Source organism: Spermophilus citellus (assembly GCF_964194105.1).
Source record: "Spermophilus citellus genome assembly, chromosome: 16".
Classification (NCBI taxonomy): Eukaryota; Metazoa; Chordata; class Mammalia; order Rodentia; family Sciuridae; genus Spermophilus; species Spermophilus citellus.
The window spans coordinates 79,848,608-79,872,086 of NC_138196.1; the positions used below are offsets into that span (position 1 = coordinate 79,848,608).

The window sequence follows — 23,479 nt, forward strand, 5'->3', positions numbered from 1 at the left end:
CATCCTCCCTCTCCGCCCCAGCATGATATCATGTCCCCGAGAAGGGCCCGGCACCCATGGTGTTCTGGGACGTGTAGTCCCCGCAGCTCCGTTTCCCCTTACCCCGCCTCCCTGTGGGAAGGCGGATGGGCGCGGGCCTTGCCGGGAGCTGTAGTTCCCTGGGGCCTCCAGATGCCCAGCCCTGCATTTATACTCAAGGGAGGCAGAAACTACAACTCCCAGGGACGCCCGGCGGCAGCAGGTGGGAGCGGGGCTGTTGATATCAATATGGCGGTTGTCAACCAGACAAAGACAGTCAGTCTGATGTGATTGAGACAAGGAAGGTTTTCAGGGGGAAACTGGGAGACAGGGGCCTCCCCTCCCCCTTGTGCTCTTCCTGCGCGGCCTCAGCCCTCCCAGCCCCTCCCGACGGGCGCCCCACGCGGAAGACACCCCTCCCCCTCCCGCCTCCCTCCTCCCTACCCCAGCCCTTTGCACCGGGACGTTGGGGAGGGGGCTGTGCCGGGCAAGAGAACTCGGCGAGGATTCAGAGGTGAGTCGAGCGGTTTTGAAGCCGGACTGCCTCAAGTCTCTTTTCTCACTTGTTTCTCTTCACTTTAAGAGAAAAAAAGAAAATTGGGGAGCTTGGGGGAGAAAGTGAGTGGGCGCCGGGGATGGGTCTCCTCAGCGGCCGGTTGGAGAGGAGGGAGGAAGCTGGGGGCTGCCGAGGGGGCGACCCGGGCGCGGGGCATGGGGTGGGGCAGTTCGTGAGGGGCGGAATTGAGAGGCGTCGACGGCTCTGCAACTCTGGGCTCCGGGCTTCCTCCACGAGGGGCGGAAGGTTTGAATTCCGGAGGTTGGGTCTCCTGCCCGGAGTTCGGGAACTGCGAGGTGGTTTCGAGGTGTGCCGGGCGGTGCGGGCCGTGGAGCTGTGGTGGCAGCCGCGTGACGCGCACTCGGGCGCCGTGCTGGTGTGAGGCACGTCTGGAGATGGGAAGTTGGAGGGGCAGAGGCAGAGCTCCCGCGGGCCTGGGCTGAGCGGCGTGCGCGCGTCCCGGTGCCGGACGGCGGGCGGCCGCGGTGCGGGCCGGCAGGCGCGGCGGCTCGGCGGGTCCCGTGCCCCGGCCGGCGCGCACTCCGCCCCGCCCCTCCCGGACAGATCTCCACCCCAAACTCCGGGCTGGAGGACTGTGGAGGTGGCGTGGCGCGGAGATGGCTCTCGGCATCCTGAAGTCGGTGGATAGGTGGGAAAGGAAAAGTGTTTCTTAATATTTTATTCCGGAACTGTGTTTGGGTTACACTGTTGGGGCTACTTTGAAAGGAGTCCTCCACCCACCTTCACCCCGAAACAGTAGGTAGAGGTATCTTGTCTTCCTGTTCAAAAAAATTCATAGTCACCTAAAATTCGGGGGCGTGGGCTGGGGGTCAGTAGTGTTGGGCTGCGTACGCGTCTGTCTTCTGAAGAGACGGAATGTCTGCTGTGTGTCCTGAGATAGGACGACTTCATTTCGTAGTAAGAGAAACTGTTGGGAATTGTTTGCGGGGAAAGGGGGTGCGCTGAAAGTCGCCGCTTGTGTTTTTCTTCCACCCCGCCCTGTTCTGTCTTGCATCTGCCTGAAAGATGGTGTGGAAGAGTGAGGAAGCTTTGGGTGAGTGCGGGGAGGAATGCAGTTGGCAGTAAAGACACCATACTATGTAAAGTTGAATGGTGTAAAGTGATTCTCTCTTCATGTAGTCTGAAGCCTTTGCAAAACCTCATGTATCACACAGGGTAGAGTGATATGACAGGTCCATTTCTCTGGAATCTTGCATGTCCAGAAACCTTTGCATTCTCTCTACCTCTTTGCCTCCCTTCCGTCCTTTCTTCTTCCTTTTTATTTCCCCCTTTCCTCCTGCCTTCCTTGACATGGTGTAGTTTTCTTCCTGATGAGCATAATGCCTTATGTGCTTTTTTACTTAGTTTGTGACATTGTTATCATTTTACCATAAAATGCGTCAATAAATGAAAAAGACCTGTATATGTTTTTATTTTGCATTTATGCTACAGGTAATTATCACATCGGGTTTGCAGTGCCTTGCATGGAACTTACTAAAATCACACAACTAAGTTGCTCCATCTAATTGGATTATAAATCAAGTTTGGAGAATTTGACTTGAATTTTCAATTAGAGTTAAAAAAAAGGAAGAGGAGTGTGCAATGTCTCTTGTTTCTCACAATCTTTAATATTTAATAACATTACACCAGGAGAACTTAAGATCATATATTTGGTGCTTCCTTCAATCTGAAATGTAAGTTCTTCAGTAACCCTCTGTGACAGATTTTTAGTGTCATAGAGTTTTAAATGACTAAAGGAATTGACATAATTTCTAGTTAGACTGTTGAGAAATTAATGTTATTACATATTTAGTCCAGACCTTATCAGTTCTTGGGTCTGCCACCTATCACTAAGAGACTTTTAGATTTCATAAAAACTGAAAGACATATGAATATACTATGTAAATTTTTGATAAGTTTTATAACCTCTGATTTGAAATTTGTGCTGTTGGTCATTCATACAGATAAGGGAACTGTAAGCATGAGGTAGCATATATATTTAGATTGACCTGAATAGAAAAAACATGAATGTGTATTCTAAATCTTGAATTTAAACTATAGAAAATGTTGTTCCAAAGCTGAATCCTTAGTTTGTTAGACACCAAGATTTCCATAATTATTTATTTTAAGCTTTTATCTTTACCTGAAATGTTACTTTGCAAAAACTAGAGAAAAATTGTATGTAACTACATAATAGTCTTTTAAAAAAGACATATATTATAGTCATAGAATTTTAAAAATGTATGCTAAGCATTTTAGAAATAAAAAAATAAAATGTTGAGAGTTGGAAAAATGAGTGTTTTCCACCACCCTTTGCTAAAAAAAAAATTATTTTGTTTGTTTTCATCTATGGAAATACAGTTATTTGCTGGGAAAAGAGATTATTAAACTTTTTCTAATAGTTGGATCAAAATCATTACACATAAACCAGATCTATTCCTTGTATTCATTGGGCTGATTCTCTTGCATCTTACGCACTGGGGCATTAAAATGATATAAAGCCTTTACTGCAGGTTAAAGCATAAAACATTCTCAGCATGTGGAAATCATATGGTTTATGAAAAAAGTGGAAAACCAGGGCATTGGTGCCTGTCCAGCTTAAAATTTCATCCTGTAACTGTAAAGACACATTTATTTTAATGTGATTACTTCTAAAAATGTTGCCTGTATTATGGGAAGTTGAAAATCCAAACTTTAAGACCAGTCTGTTGTTAGTTTTGTGTATTGTATAAAGTGAACACTGTCTGTGGTCACAAATATGCATCAAGGAAAGGAGACTTTAGTTTTACGTTCAATGTCTTCAGTGAGGATCCATTTTTGCTGCTGGGCAGATTTCGGTCTTCTAGCCCAAAACCTTATTTAAAACATTAGAAATAGAAACTTAATAGCTCATTATTGGTAAGTTTTAAGATATATGGCAACAAATCTCGCGTTGTTTCATTCCGGCAGTTTTTGTGGCAAGTGCCTGTTGGAATACCATTTCTTCTTTCAGTATGTGTTGAATTCATTAGTAATACTCATCTTTGTTCTTTTTTGAGTCTCATGTATGTTATATTCATTCCATCCCAGTTTTATATGTTTCAGAGAGCTACCATGTTTCCCGTAAAAATCATGTTTTCTTTTTCTAGTCATTTAATTGTAGTTCTTTTATTTTTGAATGCAGTTTTTAAAATTTGTATTATTTCTCCTGGAAATTATAAATTTATCCTAATGTTATTTTTCTCAAAGTCGGTGTAATATTCAACTTTTAAAAGTTGTGACCATTTATAGATAAACAAAAATGCTCAGTGAAAATGTGTTAGTTTTTTGTTTTGTATACTTGCTTTATATACATATTTGGCTTTCTGAGCCTCACTTTAGTATTCTTTGCTAGATTTTTTTTGTTAAATGCTGGCTTTTACTTCTCAATTTAGTGAAAGCACAGTTTATCTAGAGTGTCATATGTGTATATCTATACCTGCACTTACATATATACAAAGCATCTTTATATGTCTATAGACCTGCCACCCATTAAAAAACAACAGAGCCACAAGTAGCAGGAGACTGTGAATATTATTTCATCCTGGGAACCAGAATAACTTCCAGTACATGCTGTCCACATTAGAGATGCTTTGGAGATTTTCAGTATCATTATAAACCATTATTTTTGACACATTTTGCCAAAATATGGTTCTTTGAAAATGGGAGCTATTGCTTCGAAATTTATCTCAAAATTAAGTAATTAATATGTGACTTAGATTTTTAAGTGCAGTTACCCCTAGATGGCTCATACTAGACTTAGAGCCCTTTACAGGTGCAGGGTGGAGATTTTTTTTTCAAGTGATTATTTGATGTGAAACTTTTTAGTTGCACAGTGTAGTAGCTCCATGAAAAACAGCAACAAAAAATACACCTTTTAGTTAGCATCTGTTCAAACATAATTTAGTGCTTTAGATAACTTGTTTTTCTTGACCTTAAATGAAACAAGTTGGAAATTTACTACAAGTATATCTTAGCTAAGTACAGTGGTGCATGCATGCCTGTAATCCATTGCCTGGGGAGGCTGAAGCAGAAGGATTAAGAGTCCAGCTTCAGCAAAAGGGAGGTGCTAAGTAAATCAGTGAGACCCTGTCTTTAAATAACATACAAAATAGGGCTGGAAATGTGGTTCAGTGGTTTAGTGCCTCTGAGTTCAACCCCAGCCCCCGCCCCCCACCAGTGGTAATGTGCCTCTGAGTTCAATCCCTGCCCCCTCCCCAAATAAAGACTATTCCAAGGGCACGGAGCCGATGGAGAGCTGGGAGAGTTCCCGGGGAGTGTGTGTGGAGTGCTGGTGGAGTCAATAGTGGCCTGTGGCAACTAATGTAGTATTTTATGGATCCTTACCCGATAAGGGTAGTGTTTTATTTATTATTAACATTTGCCAACAAAAGGGGAAAAGTAATAATAATCTGGTTTAGCTTTGATACAATCGTTTTGATTTTTTTCATTCTTAAAACAGGCAATACCAGACACATTACTTTTGAGTGACAAAAATGATTCTAATCCACTCAAAGGGCATTTGGATTTTTCTTAAATTTAAAATAGTGATGATGATTAATATGTTTACTAATTTTTTTAAAAAAATACTTTGTTTTAGTTGTAGTTGGATACAGTACCTTTATTTTATTTTTATGTGGTACTGAGGATCGAACCCAGAGCCCCGCACAAGCTAGGCGGGCACTCGTCTGCTGAGCCACAACCCCAGCCCCTGTTTACTGAATTTTACATACTGTATATAGATGCTGTAGTTGCTTTGTGCATCTTGTGTTCAGTGATGGTCTACATATGGTATATTGAAAACATATAATAACTCTCATTACCATATACATATTAAAAAATTAGTATGGAGTTGCCAGGCAACAGTACTGTATCTAGTCTGAATCTTTATAGAGGGAAATTCAAATGCTATGGGTACTGCTGAAATAAGGATGACTTGATACTGAACCTATCTGCCTTAAGATTTTGATAAAGGGCTGGGGGTTGTAGCTCAGGAGTAGAGGACTGGCCCACCATGTGTAAGGCCCTAGGTTTGATTAGCAGCCCTGCAAGAAAGTAAAAAAGTACTTGGTTGCTGGGCATGTTGGCAGTTGCCTGAAATCCCAGTGACTTGGGAGGCCAAGGCAGGAGGATCCCAAGTTCAAGCCAGCCTCAGCAATTTAGTGAGACCCCGTCTCAAAATAAAAAAAGGGATGGGGATGTAGCTCAGTGGTAGAGTGCTTAACCCCACATGCCTGAGGTGCCCAGAGTTATCCATAGTATTGCAAAACAAAAACACACCACAAACAAAACAAGAAAATGAACACATGGAAAGCTTGGCATGGGCCTAGTCAGTAAAGCCTTGGAGTCATCCTCTCTCCTCATCCAGTTGTGACATCAAGTTGGTTTTGCACTCTTGGTATATATTCACTTATTTTCATTCTGTTGCTAGTCCCTTAATTCAGGCTTTTGTTGTTTCTGAAATATTAGTCCCTTAACTAATCTTGTTGCTTTTACTTTTTTTTTTTCATTAGTCATTCTACACTCATACCTAAGGGTTTTTGCCAAAATAAAATGTGAATTTGATTGTCTACCATACATTGCCTATAATCCTTTAGTGACTCCTGGCCTTTATGATGGATCCAAACTTGTAGAGAGTCATTCCACTGGTGTCCCTTTCAAACAGTTCAAACTTTTGGAATCATTCCTCCTGTGTCAAATCCTGGCTCTGTGACCTTGAAGTAAGTATTTTTAAATGCCTGTGTTTCAGTTTCCCCATCTGTAGAATGGGGGTAAAAATAGTACCTATTTCATAAGATTCCTGTGAGCCCTTAGACTGTTGGTTCATATCATTATACATTAATAGGAAATTGCAAAATTTAGTAGAGAGGGCACTGTATCTTTCACCCAGTTTCCCCTCTGGGTTATATCTTACATAACTATAGAACAATTTTTAAAACTAGGAGATTGACATTGGTACAATGTATGTGTGTAGTTTCTATATAGAGTTATTCTATTACCCAAAAGACTGAGTAATTTTCTTTAAATATGCTATTGTTTTGTCACTAGAAATAAAAATAAAGATAGTGGATCAGTAATTTCACTCTTTTGTCTTTGGTAGTATTTCAGAAATTGTTTTGGCATATCTTGAAAATTTTTATGATAAATTCTAATCAAGCTGGGTGTGGTGGTGCATGCCTATAATTCTAGCAGCTCAGGAGGCTGAGGCAGGAAGATCACAAGTTCAAAGCCAGCTTCAGCAAAAGCAAGGCACTAAGTGAGTGACTCAGTGAGACCCTGTCTCTGAATAAAATAGAAAAACGGGCTGGGGTTGTGGCTCATTGGTTGAGTGCCCCTGAGTTCAATCCCTGGTACCCACCCCTCGCCCAAAAAAAATTCTGATCAAATTTTTTTGTTAGAATTTAAATATTGGCAAGCTGTTTTTAAAATGAAGAATTAGAATATTAATACACATTAAAGTTTTCTGCTAGCCCAGTGCAGTGGTGTATTCCAAGTACTCGGGAGACAGGCAGAAGGATCACAAGTTCAAGACCAACCTGGAAACTTAGTGGGAACCTGGCTCAAAATAAAATAAAAAGTTCTGGGGATATAGCTCAGTAGTTGGTAGAATGACCTTAGATTCTATGTCCAGTACCACTAAAAAGAGAAAAATTAGTAAATTTTAATAATATTGACATTTCTCCCTATAAAATGTATAAGATTAAAATGAATTTAAGACTTACCTGATATATTTCTTACCAAAGAGGAAGTATGTTAATTACAGTTTGGTCTTTGATAGTGTAAATGCAAACTTGGCTGATTGTGAGCTTGTGTCATAGTTTTGTTTTGAATTTGTTGCAAGAAAATTAGCTTCAAAGAAAATAAGTTTAAAGATTGTTTGCAGAGAAAGGATCTTTAAAAATAAGGGTTGGGGAGAGATTTTTAGATACTATTATATTGTTAGTGAGTACAAGAAAGGTCTATTAAGTTAAAGGCTAGTTATAGGGCTGGGTATAATTTGTTGCTTCTTTAGCCACTGTGTTGTAAAGAGAATTCTTAAATATCACAGCTGTGTGATATTAACAGCAAAGCTAAGTCATGTGATTTTTGCCTCTGGGTTTGAGACAATTTTTAATTGTTAACTCTGAAAATTTGCCTTGGAAAAAAGACTATAAAGTTTGTTTCATTGGCAAGGATGTGATAAATATCGATGGTACTTCCTGGTAAGTCAGATTCATATTTACAGAGGTTTTGGGCTACCTGTGGTTTGAGTTTCTCCTTGGTGAAACTTCTTGTCTCTTTGGTAGTTGTTTCCAGCTTTTTATTTATTTTGGTATATGCTCTAAAAACATATTCTTTTGAGGGGGTACTGGGAATCCAACCCGGGGCATTTAGCCACTGAGCCACATACTCAGCCTTTTTAATTTTTATTTAGAGACAGGGTCTCTCTAAGTTGCTTAGGGCCTTGCTACATTGCTGAAAGCTTGTCTTGAACTTGTCATCCTCTTGTGTCAGCCTCCTGAGCTGCTGGGATTACAGGTGTGGGCCACTGCACTTGCATGCGTGGGTGTACACACATCCTATTTTAATTAGAGATTATTTGGCTTCAAGGAGAATCTGTTGTAGGGATCTAACTGTTTGGCGTTGATGAAGAACAACTAGAACTTGTGTGAAGGAAAGGACTGCTGGAAATCTGAGAAACTAGTCTCTCTGCCTGTCACTCTAGGGATATATGGTTTCTTGTTTCAGCTTCTCTTTCCATGTTTGTTTGATCTACCTTTCTCACTTTCCCCTTCCAATTCTATTTGCCTTGCCCTAGTTTTTCGTAGTCTTTGCTTCCCCATAGCTTTGACACCTAGGTAGATTTGGTTTGCTATGGTGCTGATATGAATTGTTCTTTTAACTAAAGCTTACCTCTTACTGGTGATAATGTTTTTTCTTTTGGCTCAGTTGGCAGAAAAACCCAAATGCATTGTATCCCTGTTCTGTGACCTTGGCAAGGTGGGAGTGGAGCACATTTTATATATGGCTAATTTTGGGTGTTATAAATGTAGAGGGTTGGTTCTCTTGTAGGGATTCAACAGGGCACTCACACATCAAGTCTGGCAGTGCATATTGAGTTACTCTGTGGGATACAAAGATGAATTGTATTTAATCCTTTTCTTCAAGGGTCAAACAATTTGCAGAAAATGGCAAAAGAGGGCTGGGGATGTGGCTCAAGCGGTAGCGCGCTCGCCTGGCATGCGTGCGGCCCAGGTTCGATCCTCAGCACCACATACCAACAAAGATGTTGTGTCCGCCAAGAACTAAAAATAAATATTAAAAAAAAAAGAATAGTTTAAATGGCAAAAGACTTCCTCAGTAATTTAGTATTGGCCTTTTATGCTTGTCAGCTCAGGCAATCCAGCAAGATCACAAAGTAGGTCTGTAGTACTAGCCAGGATTAAAGCAAGACTCAGAGGTCACAGAATCAGAGGAGACATGGTTGTACTTCTCTACAATTTGGATCATAGATCTATTAAAGAAAGCATGAACATATCCAGAAGTCACTATTTCAGGATTGTAGCTACTACTATTAAGGAGCATACCTTTTTGAATAAAAAGTTTTGTTCTGTTGTTTTGTTTTCCCCTTAGTCTTCCTCATTTCAAATAGACAACGTTTTGTCCTATCATTAGGCCAAGAGATCTTAGGGAGAACTCATTTCTTCACCATTCTAGCAACTAGAATATTTTCATACTCCCATTTTATATGATGACAACTGTTCTCTTAGAAAATGCCTTTATCCCAGATAAGCTTCCGTATTAGGTTAAGACAAAGACAGTATGTTTGTGCCTTCTACTTTAGAGGCAGTAAACAGGACTTCAGATAGTAACACTGACTCTGATAAGAAACATCTTGTTCTATACGGTTCTGGCTACCTAAGAATTGACATATTGGATCAATCCAGTGTCTATAGTCAACACCTTATATTTAATAGAAGCACTGTAATGTCAGGGAAAATAACTAAATCTGTTGTTTCCTGTGTCAGTATTGGTGTTAATTTGGATTACAGGGCTGAAACCTTCGAAGTCAAGTCTTGATTATGTTACCAAACCAGGATGGAGAATTTTTTGCTCAGGCAACTAAAGAACCTGGAATAACTGAGTGAGATTACAAAAAAGACACAGATGAAACAGTTGGGGAATCAGAAAATTCTGTCAGCTGCAACAGAGGAAGGCAGTAGATCTCAACTGTCATGCAGAAGAATTGCCTAGATAAAGTTTTAAATTTTTAGTTTCCTGATTTCTATCCCCAGATTCCTAGGAAAATATATCCTTCATGAGCATACCAGATAATTATAATTGATATAGTCCTCAGAACACTTGGGAAATGCACAAACAACATAATATCTACCACCTAATACAGTAGGTTCTTGGTTCTTTAGTAGTTTCAAATATCTGCGTGTAATTTGTAGTGTTTCCTCCTCCCTAATATGTATCTGCCTCGTATTGAATACTATATATCCATCCTATCTTAATTGCTTATGTCTCTATACTGTGACTTGGGACATGTTTTGGTTATAAATGGTTATTTTTGATTAAGCATGGTTATGCTATTCTCAATAGTTTAATGCCCCAAACATCTTATCTTCTATATAGCACCAGTTCGTTTTCTTAAGCCATATTATGTATGTGTGCTTGTGTATTTTTTTTTTTTTTTGCTGTGTATACACACACAGGAATATCAAGCATCTTGAACCTTTGCACTCACAAATTAATTCCTTTTTAAGATTTATCATTATTTTTCTCAAGCTTAATTACTCCTAGAATATTGAGCTGATTGAGAACATGAACTTTGGAGCCGGATTGTTTTGGTGCAGGTCTGATCCCCACTAGTTACTCTGTAACTTTGTGTAAACCTCCATGTGTCAGTTTCTCCACCTGTAAACTGATGATAAATAATACTATTCATATGATAGGATTCTAAGCAGCACTTGTAAGATGTTTAGAATAATGGTTGACACAGATTAAAATAAGATACAGTTTATTATGTTATCATTTATTGTTCTGTGCTTCTGTTTGCAATGTATTTACTTCTCTCAATCTACAGAATTCTCATATTGCAAATATCCCTTTCAGGTATTTTTTGTGTATTTTTTTTTCAGTTTTCCTTTTGTGGGTCTTCATTGCAGCATTTGGTGTAAATACTTGTGTCCTTGTACTTAAAATCCTTTCTATTCAGGTCTTCCTTTCATCATTCTTTTTCTTTCATGTTAAAATTACCTGTGGTCTTTGTTTCTAGATTTGAAACCTTTAAGTCACCCTTTAGTACTTAGAGTTTTATGCCACTTTTTAATCCCTGTGTTTTTAAAAACTTCTCTTTAAAGCTTCTCCAACATTTTGTTTCTTTCCTTACTAGCATCCTTATTCCTAAAAGTGTTTTCTGTCAGTTAAATCCTTCTGTCTGAGGAGACATTTTTCAATGAAAGTCAACACACTTTCACCAGTTATTTGCTTTCTTATAGAATGTATTCTCAATATTAAAGTCACTACTATAACTTTGTACTTACCTGTCACATTTTAAACATTTTAGTTTTATATGATATGCATGAATTGAATTCCTAATTGAAGGTTAGTTCCTTGGATATCCTATTGGCTTGACCTCTCTGCATTCTTTCCCCTCCCACTTTTATTTTTTGTTCCTTTATTAATTCTCAATCATCTAACCAATATGATTATCATGTAAGATGTAGAAAGCTCATAGTTTGGTTTTGGTAGGATAAAAAAGAAAACTCAATCATGAGGCTCAGATCTCAATATTGCACATGTTATTTTTGCTTCAGTAATTTCTTTAATTTAGTATCCTGAGTACTAAATAGATTACCAAGTTCCTGAAAAGTAGTTTTGGCTGCAGAATCCTGGTATCAGTGATAATATTTAGGAATGATCAGATAGAAAAGTATTGGTAAGGTAGAAATTTTAGATTCATTATCTTCTTAGGATAAGCTCTTCTCCCGATACCTACATACAAACATCCTCTCTTTACCACTGCAGTAAGAGATCTAGGGACTTAAGAATTGTAATTACAAAGTTATTACATTGAAAAGAGCGCAAGCAATAAAGAAGTTTATGAAATAACCGTGATTGTCCACTCTTCTTTTCAGCACACTAAGTATTCTCATCCATTTTCCATAACAATCGCCTTAAAACTCGGTGCCATTAGTGGCAGAAAACAACTACTATTTTATTATTCTCTCTCAGGGTTCAAGAGGCTGAGGAAGCCCAGTTAGATGGTTCTCACTCCGAATCTCATGTACTGACAGTCTGACAGTGCTGTGGTTATCTCAGCTAGCACTCCTGTGCCTGTTGATGTTCATGTGGGGAGAACAACTCAAACACCTGAAGGTTGGGACAGCTGCATCTACTTAGGTCAGAGAGAGTCTCTCTCTCTCTCTATATATATATATATCTTCTATATAGAAGCATTTGTAAGATGCTTAGAATAATGGTTGACACAGATTAAAATAAGATACAGTTTATTATGTTATTATCTATTCTATTATTTCTCTCTCTCTCTCTCTCTCTCTCTCTCTCTCTCTCTCTCTCTGGTTAATCTCAGCTAGCACTGATGTTTGTGAGTAGGTATCAGGAGAAGAGCTTACCCTAAGAAGATAATGACTATATAGAGAAATAACCGTAGAACCGTGTGTGTGTGTGTGTGTGTGTGTGTGTGTGTGTCTGTCTGTCTGTCTGTCTGTCTAATGGACTTCTCTAGTATAATAGCTTCAGAGTAACTGGATTTGTCACATAGTACCTGAGAGCACCAAAGGTATATATCCTGGAAAAGAAAGAAAGCCAGGCATATTGCTTTTATGACCCAGCCTTGGAAACTCCACAGCATTACTGTTACTTCCACAGCATTCTACTCATCTCATGTATGCAGTCGTGGAGTCCTGCCCAGATTCACTAGCAGAGAACACAAACTACCTCTTGATGGGGGTAGTGGCAAGGTTCCTAAAAAGATTGTATGATGGAAATATTGTTGTGGCAATTGTGGGAAATGCAACCTACCATAGTAAAAGATAAATACCATTAATAATTGGGTTTACTTTCAGATGTTTTTCTTTGCATGTACAAATTATATTCCCTAATGACTACTTGATAGTGGCATAGTCCTACAATTTATTTGTTTCATAGTGTATAATGATTGGACCCAAGTGCTTCTGATAGAACTCATCCCTCCCCCCCCAAAATATGTAAGAGTGTGTGTGTGTGTGTGTGTATGTACACATTTACTACTCTTCTGACCATCTGAGAGTTGTTCCTTTTATCTCCTTTTTTTTTTCTTCTTCTTTCCTCCATCTGACCTACTCCATACTCTGACCTAGTCCTACTCCTCTGCTTATGTCTTGATCTCAGAAAAAGGGAAGAGATAAGAATCATTGTATATAAAGTAAAACTTGATAATTTACTAGTTTAAGGATTGTTTTTTAAAAAACTCATTACTTAAGTAAACATTTCACTCAAATCAAAATATACCTATTAATGTACTCATCAACTGATACAGGGCTGTGATTTTGAACTAATTTTACCCATCAGGGGTATTTGGCAGTGTTTGCAGACATTTTAGATTGTCACCACTGGAGTATGGGGCTGTTACAGTCTAGCAGTAGTAAAGCCAGAGGTGTTGCTCAACATTCTTCAACTCACATATCAGTATCTTCCCACTCCAACAAAGAATTTAATCGTCAATGCTGGGGGTCAAGAAGCTTAGGGCCAAGGCCTTTTCTTTAGTCTATCAATCCATGGATTGTCATGGTACATCTGATCTTCATACATAAACCATACCTGTAATTTATCATTTATGATTTCAAGTTTTGATTTATTTAAAATGTAGGGAAACTTTATACTTATAATCTGTGAGTTGTACCTTAATATTTTATTTTTTCCATGTCTTTTTCAGTAGTCTCACCTACATCAAATTCAACAGCATTTTTTTAAGTAAACCATCTTAAATTGTACTAAAACACTTAACCAATTTTTTTATAACCTTGTTTTTATAGAAACAAGTCTTCATACTCCTATTTTGCTAGTTTAGATAATGTATAATTAAATCCCACAACTGCAAAAACAATTGGAATATAGTAAGAGAACAAACCAACTAGTCTTGGTTGACACACAGTGGAGTGTGTGAGATAGCAGCCTCTAATTAGCATCTCTATGTGCTTCTATTATCATAGAAGAGCAGTGTGTGTGTGTGTGTGTTTATTTTTGTACTGGAGATTGAACCCAGGGGCACTTAACCACTGAGCCACATCCTCTACCCCACCCCTTTTTAAAAAATGTTACTTAGAGACAGGGTCTTGCCAAGTTGCTTAGGGCCTTGTTAAGTTGCTGAGGCTAGCTTTGAACTCAAGGATCCTTCTGCCTCAGCCTCCTGAGCTGCTGAGATTACATGCGTGTACTGCTGCACCTGGCAATTGGTTGATTTTGATGATAGGTTAAATTGAGTTTGGCCAGTAGCATTTTCATGAGCAATAAGGAACTAAAGGAATTTCTTTGTTGTTCAAAATAATTGTTCTCAAAATAAGTTCACTGACCGTTATTTCTTAAACGGCAAACCACCCACACAGAAGAGCAAAAACAAAAAACTTACAAGTGTAAGATAATTTTACGTTACAAATGAATTTTATCTTACTCCAAATTGGTAGGATTTGTGAAGGCATCATGGAGTAGAAAGGAGAGACACTGTGCAAGATGTGCTCTTTAAAACAATAATTCTTTTCACTATTGATCTATGTTGCTTTGGTGATAGAAATTTCACAAAAAACTATTTTGAGTATTTGAGAAAATAGGAAGACTTTTCTTTTTTCTTTTTCTTTTGTGGTACTGGGGGTCGAACACAGGGCCTTGTGCATGTGAGGCAAGCACTTTACCAACTGAGCTATATACCCAGCTCTAAGCATTTTCTATATAGATATTATTAAATTATTTTTGCTGGGATCCAGTCCCTTTCATGATTTTTAAAATTTATTTATTTATTGGTGCTGGGAATTGAACCCAGCATACTAAGCATATGTTCTCTTTGTGAAGCTTGCGTATTTGAAATGTATTTGATCCCCCGTCCCCCGCCCTATTGAACCCAGGTCTTGCACATGTTGGGCAACCACCCTACTTCTGAGCTACATCCCTAGTCCTAATCATATATTTTGTATGTGTGCTTCAGAGGCTGTTACCAACTTGCTTTTATCCTGTTTAGCAGCTCTGTTTTAAACAGATGTCCATGATATCTTCTGTATTTCTGATTTACACTTTTGCATATTAAACCCCACTGGCCAGACTGCTGCCTTTTACCTAAATATTACTTAACTATGTGTCTTTAAAATAAACTCAACAACTCAATTTTCATTACTTAAAAAAACTTGATTCCAATATTTCCGGTGTTTGTATTAGCACATTTTTTTTTCAGTGTTGATTATGTGCATTTTCAGAATATACATAGACTGTTGGCCATGTGAATTTATGCAGGCTGACACATTGTCTGATAAAAGTAGTATTTAGAATTTTATCAGTTAATCAGAGAGTTCCAGAAAGTGACATTTTAGATACTCAAAAGAATTATCTAGTAACCAATGGGAAATATAACCTAAAGAAATGGTAAATCTTCCCAGAGGATTAAGCTGAATTAGCATAGGTTTGTTAAAGTTGTAAATTATAATTTCTGTAATTTGGGGGCATAAGTTTAGTTCTTCTTTCCTGCAATTTCTGCTAGTGATGTAATTTCTTTACCTAGAAAAACTAAGATTATAGAAAGAGATAAATTAAGAGTACATGATTGAGTTATTGAGATTATTTTGAATATGATCATTCTTTCCTTTCAAACTTATATTAAAGCAAAATTTGCTGTGAAAAGTATTTACATACTTTTGTAGTTTTCTTACATTATGTTTATGAGATACAAAACATTTGGAAAATTCTCAATGTTTGAACATTTTTAAACTTTGTGTTTTTTTTTTTTTTCAAGCATAATGGCCGGATTAAAAGCTTTTTGAAAGTGATGGTTTTGAATGAGTTACCAAACTAATAATTCCAAACTGCTCAAGATACTAGGTTGTAAGTGAATTATATTTAAAATGTTTAAAAATTATTTGGAAAATTATTAAATGGATTTTTTGGAAAAGTTAATTTATTTTAAAGACCTAAATGAAGGATTAACTTCCAGAGAACAATATATGTAGATTTCAATTTAGAAGAGGCATAGTGACATCTTAAGATAGTGTAAGGCATGTGGTAGTGTATTGCATTGTTGGTGCTCAAACCAACAAGCTGTAATATAGAATCTTTGAAAGGAAAGGATCAGAGATTGTCAAGTCAGAACTCAGGTACTTATCTTCTGGTTTTACATTCTTTTCTGTGTTGCAAAAAAGCTGTAAGTTCTTAATTCTTTTTGCTCAAATTTTGTAAGTTTGTGATGAACACTTGTGGAATTTGGATAACTTCCCTTTTTTAAGATAGGTTTTGATTTTAAACAGCAATTCAGTTATTTCTCTTTTGTTTTTATTATTTATTATTAGTATACATTATCTAAACAATGTCATCCAGGGCAATCAATGATTTGTTGTATGCCTCTGTACTAGACTATGTGTCTTTGGAGAGTCCAGGCTACACAGTGTCTCTCTGGGATCTTAGGGCTTCTACTTTTGTCCTGAGTCTTCTAGCCCTTGCTGACCATTGAATTATAAAGCATCTTTCCTAGAGATCTGTTAAGTAATATGTATATGCTTGGTTATTATATTTCCTGAATTTAATTCATTGACAGACATTTGGGACTTCATGTTAATGTGTTTTATACTGATTTGAATATATTTTGTATTAATTTCCAAATGAAAGTAGGAACATATTGTTTGGTTTGTACCAGTTTACTTTATTTCAATTTATAGGACATTTCCAAGACCGTAACTTATGAGAGTTCAAACACCAAGTTTTTCTTCAAATTCAAACCTACTTTTTTAGTTAAAGGAAAAGGAAGTTGACATTAATTATATGTAGTTTGAATTTTTTTTCAAGTATAAACTTGAAAATCTGTTTACTAAAACAAAAGTGGAATTTAACAAGATATCTGATCTACCAGTCTTCCTGAAGGCCAAATTGTAGGATGGTAGGAAAATCCTGTAGAATAATGTTTTTCAAATTATCTGTGGTAACACATTGTTTTTAGTGTTTTTTTGGAGATGGTTTCTGTGTTGTCCAGGTTGGTTTTGAACTGAGGGGCTCAAGTGATCCTCTTGCCTTACTTAGACTCTCTAATAGATGAAGCTATGAGCATGTACCACTAAACCTGGCCTAACATGTTGTTTTAGAAATCTCAGCTGATTCTTTTGTAAAATACAATAAAAATGACAAGAAAAATTTAGTGGGAAAAAAATCCTAAGAAATACAAGGTATAAGTCTAAATATTTTATTATCAGATTTGGCTGATATAACATTACTTTTTGTCAAATTGCTATTAAAGTTTCTAAACACTTTTAATTTTTGTAATTACCTAATAATAGGCCAGTTTATTTTTTAAATTTGTTTGTTCTAATCAGTTATACATGACAGCAGAATGCTCTTCGATTCATTGTACACAAATAGAGCACAATTTTTCACTTCTCTGGTTGTACATGAAGTAGAATCACACCATTCGTGCAGTCATACATGTAACTAGGATAATGATGTCCATCTCATTTCACCATCTTTCCTATCCCCATGCTCCCTCCCCTGTCTTTCCCTTTGTGCAATCCACAAATCCACCACTAATCCCAAGCCGCCCCCCTCCCCCCATTATAGATTAGCACCCACTTATCAGAGAAAACATTTGGCCTTTGGTTTTTGGGATTGACTTACTTCACTTAACACTATATTCTCCAACTCCATCCATTTACCTGCAAATGTCATAATTTTATTCTCTTTTATTGCTGAGCAATATTCCATTGTGTCTATATACCACAGTTTCTTAATCCATTCATCTGTTGAAGAGCATCTAGGTTGGTTCCACAGTTTTACTATTGTGAATTGAGCTGAGATAAACAATGATGTGGCTGTATCACTGTAGTATGCTGTTTTTAAGTCCTTTGTGTTTAGACGAAGGAGTAGGTTAGCTAGGTCAAATGGTGGTTCCATTCCAAGTTTTTTTTTTTTTAAGGAATCTCCTTTCCAGATTGGGTGCACCAGTTTGCAGTTCCACCAGCAATGTATTAGTGTGCCTTTTCCCCCATATCCTTGCTAACACATACTGTTTCTTGTATTCTTGATAACTGCCATTCTGACTGGAGTGAGATGAAATCTTAGAGTAGTTTTGATTTGCTTTTATCTAATTACTAGAGGTGTTGAACATTTTTTTCATATATTGATTGATTGTCTTCTTCTGAGAAGTATCTGTTCAGTTCCTTAGTCCATTTATTGACTGTGGTTTTTTTTTTTTTTTTTTTTTTTGGTGCTGAGTTCTTTATATGTCCTAGAGATTAGTGCTTTATCTGGTGTGTGTGTGTGGTAAAAATTTGCTCCCATACTGTAGGCTCTCTTTTCACCTCATTGATTGTTTATTTTGCTGAGAAGGAGCTTTTTAGTTTGAATCCCTCCCACTTATTGATCTTAATTTTATTTCTTGCGCTTCAGGAATCTTGTTAAGGAAGTCAGGGCCAGTTTCAAACAGTGACAGTGTCCATGGATTGGGTGGGTATTGGTCTGCAGACCACACTTTGAAAAGCACTGTTCTAAAATATACACGTGCTACAAATGCTGTGTTAGAAGCCATTCTTAGTCTGGGAAGTTCTCTTTTAACAACAGATGCTACTCCTCCAAATAATACACAGGAATATGATCTGCCTTTTTGCTGTGAGGGTCTCTAATGAAGACCAAAAAACTGACACCCCCCCCCCCCCCAGAGCCTTATTTAAAAGAAAGTTTAGTCAGGTGTTGCAGGCCTGCAATCCCAGCAGTTTTAGAGCCTGAGGCTAAGATGGCAGGATTACAAATTCGAAGCCAAACTTGGCAATTTATTGAGAGCCTGTCTCAAAAACAACAAAACGAAACAAAAGGAATGGAGATATGGCTCAGTGGTAGAGTCCTCCTGTGTTTAACACCCCCATACCACACACAAAAAAGAAAGTTTATTGAGGTATTATATTAGTCCATTTTTGTTTGCTATAAAAAATACACCTGAAGCTGGATAGTTAATTAAAAAGAGGTATATTTGCCAGTCATAGTGGGACACATGTGTAATCCCAGTGACTCCAGAGGCTGGGGCAGGGAGATTCCAAGTTTGAAAGCAGTCTTAGTAATTTAGACGAGGTAACTTAGTGAGGCCCTGTATCAAAAAAAAAAAAAAAAAAAAAAAGACTAGTGATATAGCTCATGGTAAAGTGCCTCTGGGTTCAGTTTCCCAGTAACCTCCTTACCTCTCAAAAAGAGGCTTATTGAGCCTATAATTCCGGAGGTTCAAGAGCATGGCCCTCTACTGAGTGCCTCATGGTAGATGGCATCGCAGTTATGGTTGCTCATAAAGAGTTTATATGGCTATACTAAAAGGGATAGAGCCAGTCTTGCTTTTTTTTTTTTTTTCCTTGTTTTTTTCTTTTTTAATAAGGGCTGCTTTTGCATGAACTTATTCCTGGGGACCTTCATCCCTTCTAAGGGCAATGCCCCTAGTGACCTAATTACCTTCCATTACTCCTTACCTTTTAAAGTGTCTACCACCTTTCCCTACCACTACACTGAGGACCAAGCCTTCAATACATGAACCCTTGGAAGACAAACTGCATTCAAACAATAGTAGGTGTTGTTTACATGCCATAAAATTCACCTATATTAAGTGTACAGTTCAAAGACTTTCAGCAAATTTTCTGATTATGTGCAAAATATATCACAGTCCAATTTTAGGAAGATATTCATCATCTCAGTAAAGATCCCTCATACTCTTTTATACTTAATTCTTATTTTCATCTCTAGCCTTAGGTAACCAATCAGTTAACTTTTTATGTTTATACATTTTCCTTCTGGATATTTTATGTAAATGGAATCAGACAGTGTATGGTCTTTTGTGTCTGACCTGTTCGACTTAGTAAAGTATATTTGAAGTTCATTTATGTTGCTGAATTTGTTCATCAGCTTGTGTATATTTGACTTCTTTCAGGTTGGAGGATATTATTATAAATAAATAATGTTTACATGACATTTGCATGCAGCTTTTTATGGAAACATGTTTTCATTTTTCTTGAATAGATACTTAAAAGTTGAATTGTTGGCTTGCATGGTAAATTTAAGTTTAATTAATTAATTAATTAATTTTGTGGTGCCAGGATCAAATTCAAGGTCTTATACATGTTAAGCAAGTGCTCTGCTACCGAACTCCACCCACAGCTGTGTTTAACTTTTTAATAAACTTCCAAGCTGTTTTAGCTTTCAGCCAGTAATGTATTAGTGTTGCAGTTTTTCTACCCTTGTTACCACTTGTTATTGCCATTTTGTGTATAGTCAGTCTAGGAGGTGTGGAATTATATTACGTTTTCCTAATAACTAATGATGCTCAGCATCTTTTCATGTTCTCTTTGTCGGTTCATATTCTTCTTTTGTGAAATATCTCTTCAGGTATTGCCTATCATATAGTTTGGTTGTTTGCCCTATTATTGAGTTGTAAGAGCTCTTTGTGTGTTCTGGATATATATGTAGTATCAGATATATGATTTGCAGATACTTTCTCTTAATCTTTGGTTTTTCCTTTTCTTTTTCACTTTTCCTTTTTTTTTTTTTAATGTATTTTGAAGTGGGAACCTTTCAACTCTTGGTAAAATGTATGCTTCTTTTAACAAAATCACAGAGACTAATGAAATAGGAGACCAGTGACAAGACAGACAACTAAGTAAGACCAGACCTTACTTGGTTCTTCAGCCCAATTTCAGAAAGTATTTATATAATCTTTTCTTTTAGCTTGCTTGGTGATGCTAAATGACTGTAACTTCTTCAAACCTGATATCTTGGTGTGTGTCTTGGGGAAGCCATTTTGCCCCTCAACCATTGACTGAAGCATATCTTTTATTGTAGTTCTCAAGCAGTCAGTGTCTTAGATGGAAACAACAAAAAGTGACTCTGGTTTATTTCAACTAAAAATAACTTTATTGTGGATGTAAGGAACCTCTTGGAATTTGTAGAAGAACTACAGAACCAGGCTGTACAATGGAAAAAAAAAAACTTTTGAGAGGCTGTTTCCAGTCAGAAACCAAGCCAGGGCCACACCACAGGTAGTCTCAAGGACAGCATTATTCTTGCTTGCTTGCAAATGCTGGTACTGGACAGATGCTGCTGCTGCTGCTGCTGCTGCTGCTGCTGCTGCTTCACTTTTATAGCTGTTGCTACTAAATCTTAATCTTATTGCAGTGGTCATCTCTACTTGAGGGCTATTTTTGGCTGTTTGTGATACTAGTTCTAAACTCAAAGTCTGAGGCAGGTGTATTTATTTATATTCTATTTCTAAAGGAAGCTGGACTATGGATATGTAGCATTTTCATGTTTCTTAAAAGGAGACAGAGTCTAACTTCTATTAGTGTCAAAAGAAGTTCAAGTGTTTCCCTCACTTTCCATCAAGATTTTGTCATATTCTTTTCTCTCCTCTGCAGATTATTCTTTTTTTTTTTTTTTAAGAGAGAGTGAGAGAGGAGAGAGAGAGAGAGAGAGAGAGAATTTTCAATATTTATTTTTTAGTTCTCGGCGGACACAACATCTTTGTTGGTATGTGGTGCTGAGGATCGAACCCGGGCCGCACGCATGCCAGGCGGGCGCGCTACCGCTTGAGCCACATCCCCAGCCCTGCAGATTATTCTTGATGACCTCCTCAGTCCACCAGAATCTGGTGCACACTCTTAACTAATCTCCAAAAACTTCTCACAGTTTTGCTAAAATTTATGGACAAATTTTAGTATTCTGACTTGACATTTCAGTAATTTTTGTCATTGATAATCCCCTCCTCCTCATCCTTTTTTGAACACTTCCTTTCTTAACTTCTTTGATACCTCTATTTTGGCTTTATTATTATGATTATCATCATTATTATTCTCTTCCTGTAGTCTGTGGGAGCCTTCTTTTCCTCCCAGGTCTTCGAGTTTTCCAAAGTGCTTCAGGCCCTATTTGCTTATCTACACGTGTTTCATAAGTAAGCTCATTTTCTCCCATAGACTCATTTACCATTTGTAGACTGTACTACACCTGTCTGTTAAGCTATAGAGAGAACTTTACGTCCAACTAGACATTTTTCTTGTCACCTCAAAATATCCAATTCCAAAAACCATATGCAGGTTCTCACTGCTTCTAATATTGCTTCTTGCAGGAAGTGACGGTAGCCATCAAACACTTAAGATAGAAATTGGAAGGATTACCTCTGATTCTTATCTCCTTCATATCTTCTAGAATTTTATTTCCAACTATTTCCTAGGTTTCATCATTTCTCTTTCTTCCTTCTGTTGTTACTTTTGTCCAAGCCACCATTAGTGATGACCTGGAATGGTTAGTGTAAAACTTCCTAATAACACTTTCTGTTATTGGTTTTGCCCTTTTCCCCCTCAGGATAGCCATATAATTAATGTTATCCTTAAATCTTTAAATCCTTTCTCTTAGGATAAAGTTTAAGGAATTTAATGTATGTTCTAAGACTTTCTGAGGTATTTGTTTTGAAATATCTGTCATTCATCATAACTAGGTTTCTTGCATTTGATTCCAGTTTTACTAAACTTCCTTTGTTCCTCAGCTGACAGACTTCCTTCTGCCTTAGTTATTCCTCCCAAATTGAAGAAAGTGGGAAATTTAACTTACTAATTAAAAGTTTAAAAATAGTTGCAGCAAAACTTTTTCTTGCCTTTAACTGTGGAGATGCACTGTTTTGCAGGGGAAACAAATGTATGAACACATGCTTTCATTGTTCATTTATTGAATAGAAGAAATATGGCTGGACTTATAGTATGAGTAAAGAGGCTTTCAGTTATAAAATAAGAAATTCTATGGAAGCTAACTTTAAATTACAAGTAATTTATTTATATATCTGAAAAATCTAAAGGTGGAGCAGGTTTCTGGCAATAGTTGATCCAAGGATTCTTAGATGTCATCTCCTTGATCATGACAAACATCTGTATAACCTTTAGCTTAGTAGCCTATGACCCACAGCACTATAGGCCACATGACAGTTGATACAGCAGTGAAATCCATTTGACTTCCTTGCTTAAGTAGGTGCTCAGTAACATTTGAATTAAAAAATGAATGTGGGGCTGGGGATGTGGCTTAAGTGGTAGCGCGCTCGCCTGGCATGCGTGTGGCCCGGGTTCGATCCTCAGCACCACATACAAACAAAAGGTGTTGTGTCTGCCGAAAACTAAAAAAGTAAATATTAAAATTCTCTCTCTCACTCTCTCTTGGAAAAAAAAAAAAAGAATGTGAGGTTTTCACTTCAGTGAAAATTTCTTTTTCTCTCAAGAAATCAACTTCAAGAACCTACTTATTAAAATTTATTTTACTTTATTTGAAAACAGTGTTGTACTTCTGTTACTTACAGTGAAAATGAAATACTGTATACAAACCAGTGAGTGCATTGTAAACATGTACAAATAAGGTAAAAGAAGTACAAAGAAAATCTACTGGACATATTTTCATTTATCCAATAGAAGAAATATGGCTGGATTATAGTATGAGTACAGAGACTTTCAGGTGCAAAATAGAAATTCTATGGAAGCTAACTTTAAATTACAATAGTAACTTATTCATTTGTGTATCTGAAAAATCTAAAGGCAGGGCAGAATTCAGTTGATCCATAGATTCTAAGATGTCATCAGTAATCTATGTTATTGTATTGTGTTCTTTTGTTTTATTTTGCATTCTCGACTTCCTATTAGTAACTCTGTTCAGTAG

General features: G+C 37.3%; 1 protein-coding gene across 15 annotated transcripts in view; it reads left to right on the forward strand.

Moving 5' to 3' along the window:
• The first annotated feature begins 234 nt into the window (after positions 1–234).
• The window catches only part of HMBOX1 (homeobox containing 1), a 153,264-nt gene continuing 130,019 nt past the window's right edge, over positions 235–23,479 (forward strand). For 13 of the 15 annotated variants that reach the window (XM_081269564.1, XM_081269563.1, XM_081269554.1 and 10 more), the window contains exon 1: positions 235–532. The gene's annotated coding sequence lies outside the window, so the exon portion shown is untranslated. The other 2 variants (XM_081269566.1, XM_081269568.1) reach the window with 2 other exon arrangements.